General features: G+C 40.4%; 1 pseudogene; it reads right to left on the minus strand.

The window, feature by feature from the left end:
• Positions 1–1,782: 1,782 nt before the first annotated feature.
• On the minus strand, positions 1,783–3,436 carry LOC122886048 (annotated as a pseudogene).
• Positions 3,437–8,262: the final 4,826 nt, after the last annotated feature.

Consider the following 8,262-nt stretch of genomic DNA (forward strand, 5'->3'; position numbering starts at 1 on the left):
ATTTGCACCAGACAGCTCAATGAGTATCAGAAAGATCAATGATGGGAATTTAATTGTCAAATGTTGTGTTTTTTATTGTGTTTTCTTTTTACTAATTTGTTTTCATAATGTTGTTGTGTTTTGCACTTCAAAGCCACAGTAGTGTACCTGAGCACCAGCTGTAATAGTAGCAACCTTTCCAATGCAAGGAATTATAGAATTCCCATTATCCTGTTCATGATATCTATGTTTGCTTATTACGTGGATATGATATGACAGCATAATTTGTGAATGAATTGCTTTTTGGCAGCAAACTGTGACCTTTCAGATGTCTTCACTACTTTGAACTCATTCCCCAAAGAAGACATTTTAAAATAATCCCTGCTTGTAATTATAGTCATGTAAAATTTGACTTTAAAAAAATGGATCTCAAACTATTTTATGTCTGGAAGCAGGCATGCAGTTTTTAGTTTTAGTATACTTTTCTGCATTTGACAATTACCTGAAGCAGGAAACTACCTGTCTACGTAGTTCTACAAAAAGACTAAAACAAGCACAAAGAAGAAAACTTTTCTGGTCAAACAACCCTCATGAGGGGGCTCAGCATCTTCTTTCCATTTATCAGCCTACACCTCAGGAGCACATCACAAAGAGACGTGGCAGTTGTGGCCCAGTGGGGTCAGAGATATACTGCCCTGTGTATCCAGATAGGCAGGCAACTTCCTCCTCTGACATATACACTGGCCTTACGGGGCCTGAGGCCAGCCGGTAAAACTCTTTCACACAGGAGGATGAGGAGGGAATATTTTCTGGAGTTTGACATACCAGCAGAAGCTTATATGGGATTTTATAAACATATAAATAAATGCATAGTTTATAGTTTAAATATATAGATTTCATGTTCTTTCTGTATCTGCATGGGTTTCTTCCAGGTTCCGTGGTTTCTTCCCACAGTCCACAGTTTAATGAACTGGCGTCTCTGAATTATGAATGTGTGAATGTGTTTATCTGCCCACATGTGGTTAGCCCTGTAATATGCTGGTGACCTGCAAAGAATGTACCTTGCTAGGCTCCAGCCACCTGTAACCCTGAAAAGGATTAGTTCAATTATGGGATAAAAGGGATGGATGGATGGATGGATGGATGGATGGATGGATGGATGGATGGATGGATGGATGGATGGATGGATGGGTGCAGGGACATGCAACCAGAGGCTCAAGCTGCTTCTCTTTTGTCATTTTTGGATTAAATTAGCAGTTTTATGAAAGTGAAAGATTCAAAGATTTATAATCTTTGAACAGTTTAGATTCAACAGTTAATACAGTTTTCATTGTATATATTTGGGTAGCCCTTTTTTTTTAAACAGGCTCTGTGACATATCTCTCCTGTATTGACAGTTATATGCATGTACCACATTAATGAAGAACACAGACTCTTAGATTTGATCAATTTATTTTTACTTTTATATTCATTTTTACTAGTTTATTATATATTGCAGTAGATGAATGCAGAGAAATTAAGACAAATCAATAATAGTTAACAAACGAGGAAAATAGTTTGATCTACAGTCACTTTCTTAAATTGTACAACACACATTGATCCTACACTTCAGTATTATATTTTTCAATAAATTACCACTTTCAAAGCACACACCTAACATTCCACATATAAAGACTGGGATTTCTGTAATGTTTTTTGATATTCTCCTGATACACAGTTAGGGCTACAGTAAAAGACATACAAAACCCTCCCAACAGTGTCCTCCACCAGAAAAGTAAAATGAGCTAGCAGATTCAATACACCTCAACCAGTGTTTGGCCATAGGCTAGTATTCTGCATTTCAGCACATGGATGCCTCCTTAGTTCCTGAGCCTTTTGCTGCAACACTGCTGCAACACTAAAGGCAATAAGGCAAGCAAAGGCAAGGACGCCAACAGCCACACCAAGCCCGACAGCAGTGTTGTCTTCTTCTTTGGCGACAAGGGGCTTCTCTTTGGACTCTGTGCTATCGGCTTTGGTGACGATCTCTAAAGAGGTGATGGTGTAAGTCTTGGTTATACCTGCTGCAGATGTGTCCAGGGTGCTCCTCTTCCTTCTGGTGCTGCACTGCCTGAAGGTGCTGCAAGTGCTTATTTCACACAGCTGGGTGATGCAGTGAAGGTAGGTGGACACGGTCTCATTCTGCTGCTTGATGAAGCGAAAGGCCGGGAAGCGGAAGCGGGCCTTCTGGCTGTCTCCATTCTCGATCATGGTAGTGAACTGATGCTTTGAACAGGGGACAAAGCTGGAAGCTGGAGTTAGAAGGCAGTGGGGAGATAGAGGCATACCACCGGTCCAGCAGAACGTGGTACTGCCCTGTCAAGTTGGTGGCCTTGACCTCGACATACACACTGGTCCTCAATTCAATCCCCTGCTGTGGAATGACCATTGGTTGTGTGTACTTGGCGTCACTGAACAGCTCCATGCTTAAGGTGCTGATGAAACTCCCATTGTTGTCCTTGATTGCAATGGAGGAGGCAGACACAGTGATCTGGGTGTTGTTGATCAGATATTCTAAGGGATAGGCGCAGGAGTAGTAGTACTTCAGCTCAGCATTGTAAGTGACTGTGCCTGTTGTAGGATCGATGGACCGAACAACACCACTGATGTTGACCGTCAGAGAATATCCCTGTCCCGGCAGCACTGGTGGTCCTGAATGTGCTTCCACAGGCGTGGGTCATGTTTAGTGGGTTAAGTTAAAGCGAGCAACAGGTGGAGTCACAGAATCATCGAGGGTTGCTCTACAGGCCGGGTCCAACTTATGGTTCAGGATAAGTAGAGTCTCATTGTAGCCAGTGTACATTACGGGGCAGATTTCAATCTGATTTCAATCTACCACACTGCACTGCGATGTCATTGACCTGTGGCCGTCTTGCTTCTGTTCCACACTCATTCAGCATCAGCTGACTACTTCTGACTGTCATGGAGAGTAAAAGTAAAATAATCTTCATCGTTATTCTTCAGCTTTGCCTTGGATTTGTTAATCTCTGCTAAAATCTTGACTCTGCTGCTGAAGGCTGGTAGATCTTCTCAGTTTGTTTGAAGTCTTTGGCCTGTATTCAGGGGTCTTTATAGGTAAGTGCATCCTCTGGGATTGGTCCAAAACAAGGTCAAGCACTTTTTTTTCAACTGTGTTGTATTAAGTAGGAGAGCTCCAGTCTGGACCATATCCTAAGGGCAACAACTGAAACCTGAAGCATCTTGCTGTCTTGAAAAACAGAGACAATGGCCTTACATTTCCATGCCCCCTATAACCAAGCCTTCAAGAAGTAAGTGAACATAACACTGCACGAGATGAATTTCTGTGTAACACATACAATGCTGCGAAGGTTCTTCTATCCGGTTTGAGGCCCAGCAGCTTCAGTAATGACCTAGTTGGGATCCAGTGGAGCGGGCAGTCGCTGTGCTGCTTATTCATCCTGACTTTTCTTTGACAGTAATAATAATAGTCATAAACAACATATAGAGGAAAGAGAATTTGGAGTTAAACCAAACATCCTCTGTGTGAAATCGAATGATACTTGAGTGGTTACTTAATGGTCAGACTCAAAGAGATCACGATGGGGGGGTTGTGAGATAAACACATAACTGTGTTCATTTTCAGCTTTTTCTCTAATCTTTTTTCTTTTGGTAAACACTGGATGGCTTTCTTCTTCAAATGAAACTCACAATACCAGTTATTTCAGATTGTGTTTCATTCAACTAAAACAATATGAGAAGAGAAAATCGGTCTTTGTTTGAACTTCTCACAATTCATAGACACCTGTGATGAGAGGTTGCAGCTAATAATGCAACTCTTAAAAACATTCAGAGGCTTTAGTTGCTTGTTGGCGCTCTTTTTTTACTCAATGCATTTATACAATACTTTAGCAGTTAGCCATTATTTTGGTTTGCACTGGTGTTTTTGTGAGAAAGTGATTGGCTGCAATCTGCCATCCCTCCAGGACCTGTACGCCTCCAGGACCCTGTGGCGAGCAGGAAAGACCCCTCCCACCCCGGACACAAACTGTTTCAGACACTCCCCTCCCCCTCGCGCCACAAAAACAGTTTCATCAACAATGACCCCCACTGACACTTTTGCACATTCCCTGGTCAATATTTTGCACATGCCTGCACAAAACTGTACAGCTCTTTCATTTAAATAACAGTCATATTGTACATATTTAGGTATTTTTGATAATATTTTTTGGTCAGTTTTCTATTTATGCTTCTTGACTTGCAGTACTTGCTTTATCTTTTCTTTGTATTTTCTACTTACTATGTTTATTGTTATGCACCAACATACCAAGGCAAATTCCTATATGTGAAAACCTACTTGGCAATAAACCTGATTCTGATTGAGATTGTGATTGTGGCTAAAAATACCACAATCCTGGCAAAATAGTGTGGAAAGTGATGAGCACGGCTGCGACACGCTTGTTGTTGCTGTGGTTTGTGACTCATGAAGTCACTAAAGTCGGCTATCTGTAAGTGGTGTTGGAAAATGAACTAGAAAATACTTAGCGTGTTCAAGCCGTGTTGGGGCTTGTTCATCACTTTTTAGTGTCCCATGGAAAAAGTTTCTGTTTTCTGTATTTGCAGCACGTTTCTGTATTTGGTTGTTTTCTCACTTTGAAGCATTTTTTCTAAATGCTGAGCATGTGTTGTCAAATTGGTGAAGATGTTTTCTTAATTTGCTTGTGGTTTGTCTATTTGCATGTGTTTTCTTAAATTGCAGTGCGTTGAGCTCTCAGTGCCACCATAAAAAATAATAATCTGCCGTATACATTAGAAGTCATATCCACTGTGTGTGGGAGGAGGATATAGGGCAGATTTTTGCCTCATGTTATTGTCACATATGGGAGGCACAGCAGCCTTATATTATATATTATATTGCTGCAAAGCATATATTGGTCTGCTATTGTTGCTAGCATATATTCAGAGACTAGTGATGAAAGGATGATCCTGCAGTGTATAATGAATGTAACTGAATCTAAGCAGTGTCAGTGTGGACAGTTCTTGCTGAATTATGACAGAGACCAGGCAGGGTTTCAATAACAGTGCAGAGAACTATAAACAATCTATAACAGTCAAATAAATGAAACTTACATAAACAAACAAACCAGACTAGACCAAACTATAGATAAACAGAAGTAAAGCCCATACATTACCTTGAAACATCACTCAGATTTTATTGTATTTCTGTCCAAATCCTCAAGGAACATCTATTTGTCTCTTGACAAACACAAATGTACCCAAACCTCAATACGTGACTTGTCATTTTAACATTTCACTTTCAAAATAATTAAATATTGTCAAATTACTGTAAATATTACTCACTATGGTAGAACTTAGTACCATTAGCCCATTATGTTGAGCTGTTGAATGTAATGAAGACAGCAAAATACCAACACAGTCAAGGTTTCCCACTGGACCAGCCACGTTAAAAATACATACAAAAATATATACAACAATACATGATACTACAGATACTTTTTATGGCTTTTAAAAGGCTTTGTCAAAAAGCAAACTGTACCTGGCCCTTTTCTTCATTTGTGTCCATCATCGATTTTGATCAAAATTTTGTCTTATTCCCATTATGGCCACTTTGAGTGTACATCACATGATGGGTAGTAAACACCAATACTGTACTGTAGTACTATTATCTCACTACATTACACAGACCTATGCAGCCAATTAACCCACTCAAATCTATTTTTCAGCATATTGATTGCTCACTTGATTTTGGTCAGAATTCAATCGTTGCATTATGACCCAGTTTTTTAATGTCCCCACTAAAATAGGACACCTTCTGCCTTTGTGTAAGTGCAGTAGCAGACACTGACAGGATATAATGCCACAGAAACGTACAAACCTACTTCAGCAGAACAGATACTGTATGTATGTCCGGTTTGATAGTTCCTACCATCTGAGCTGGAATAAAGTACCATTATACCAGATGGTGATATGTGTGACGGGACAAAAGGTAAAACATAAAAAAAACAAAATAAACATATATATGAACAAACAGCAATCACAAAACAAACACTGATGGAAAATTACACAATTAGCCAAATGAACAAATAAGTAATCACATTTGCATGGAGTATAAAATGTAATTTGAACTCTTATGCACTGAGTCTTTATCAGTCTCTTTTTCTCTCTCCCTCTCTCTCTCTCTCACACACACACACACATCTCCTGTCAGTCCCATTCCCCTTGTTGTCCTTTATTAATGACACCTCTTGTCTGTGGAGATGACATCAGGCAGGAAGTGAGAGGAAGGACGACAAACAGACTCTGTCAAAGTCCTGCTGTGAATTTATTGGGGTACGGGGCTGGTATTTGGGGGATGATGGGGTCACGAGGGTGGTGAGGGAGGGTCACCTTCTCTCCTGTGTGCTCACCTCCGTTCTTGCTGTGTGATTAATGGTCAGAGCCTCCAAATCAGCCAGAGGGTCAGCAGTGTTGAGGAGTTGCAGAGGTTGGAAACACAGAAAAAGAAGAAAAACGAGGTGGGAATTCTGTATGGAGGAAAAATACAACCGTCTGTCGCTTTTTTACTGCACAGGTCATGACCAAATGGCTCTCTGTTATGATTGGGCCTTATGGGTTATTTTGTCTAGCGGCTAGCAGCAGCGAGGTGATGATAGCTTCTGAGAAAGAGGAAGTGAAGTGATGTGACGTTCTATCAGCAAGGCTGCACAGAGAACACAAGATGAGTGTTAATCTGTTGCTCTGACCAGAGCTTCTATTGTTTTGAACTGTAGTCTGAGCTGTTACAGGATACAAGTCAGACCTCAAACAGACAGGGCCACCTTACATTTCTGTCAGATAAACCCATGTGTTCTTTTAGCCAACCAATTCACCCATTACATATTACTCCTGGTCAGTGTTTAGTGAATGTGCCCGTTACTTTCTTATCTACCTTATAAACTAGTCAGTTTAAATTGTGTGTGTGTGTTACCAAATAAAATGTGTTGCTCTGGTGGATTCTTCTCGGTCCATAACGCAGCAGCATGTGTACATATTAAGTCTGTATGAACAGGAAAAGGCTGGAACATTTTCCTTTCAAAGTTTTTTTTTGTTTGTTTGTTTTTTTTTTTGACCAGGTCATTTAAATACACATAGTCCTAATAATGAAATATCCAAGTTGTGTTCAAGGCCCTTAATTATTTGTCATTGTTACAAGGTTACAAAACTTGAGACTTGACACCCAATGTTTTTGGCTTCAAGTCTAAAGTCCGATCAAGTCTCTCGCAGGTCAAGTCTCAGAGCAGTTAAGTCCAAGTCAAGTTTCAAATCCTTATTTCTGTGGCTTAAGTCTGACGAGAGATCAAGTCTACAGCTCTGGTGAACATAGCAGAATACAACATGTCAGAATTAGCTTACAACTTTGTAGAAGTAAAACTGAAAACAATCTAACGTTCCAGGACACAGGAACGACAAAAAAGTTTGCATTTACAAAAAAGTAAGGAATTTCAGGTAGAGGTTTGGTGTACAAACACACAAAGATGCTGCCCTACCCTACTCACATACACACACACCTCTTCTCCCCTTCTATGGCCCTGTGCAAATGGAGAGCTTGTCTGTTTCATACTTTTCTCGGCCATTTCCTCCTCTGCCGGCTGGCTGCTGCTTTGCCATTATAGCCGCTGACCTGGTTCACACTAGATAATATATCATCCTGTAAAGCGAGCAGCCATAGAAGTCGACCCAGCACCCAATTGTTATGCTAAGGAAATGAAATGTCACGTATGAAATGTGTTAATGCTCAGTGGTACAACATGCTGCACCTTTAATAGCACAATAATCCGGAAAATACAGTTATTTGGAAAAGTTACATAAAAGAATAAAATGAAATGAGAGGCCGCATGACATCCCAAATCTACTGGAGTGCAGAGCTGGTTGACAGGCTCACCAAGGATTTCCCTGCAGAGAGAAAGTTGGCATGAACACAATTCTGAGATGTAGACTATGCAGCAGTAATACACCTCAGAGCCAAATTCAAGTTTTTTTGGGTGTGCCAGAGTTAATGAAGTTGCTTAGCTTAGTAACTGAGACCACAACTTCCTGAGCAGTGAAATGGAGCTTTTATGTTCTATGTATACACCATAAACTGAACAAGGTCAAGACAGCAGTGACAATACAGTCAGCTTTTCTTGGTGGTAATTTGAGACTTCGTCTGTGCTGAAACCAGAACTCCTTTCATTCTGATCAACCTGTCTTTTTACAGAGGTGTGAATGTAACACAGCGCTGAACAG

This window comes from Siniperca chuatsi, linkage group LG12 (genome assembly GCF_020085105.1).
Source record: "Siniperca chuatsi isolate FFG_IHB_CAS linkage group LG12, ASM2008510v1, whole genome shotgun sequence".
Classification (NCBI taxonomy): domain Eukaryota; kingdom Metazoa; phylum Chordata; class Actinopteri; order Centrarchiformes; family Sinipercidae; genus Siniperca; species Siniperca chuatsi.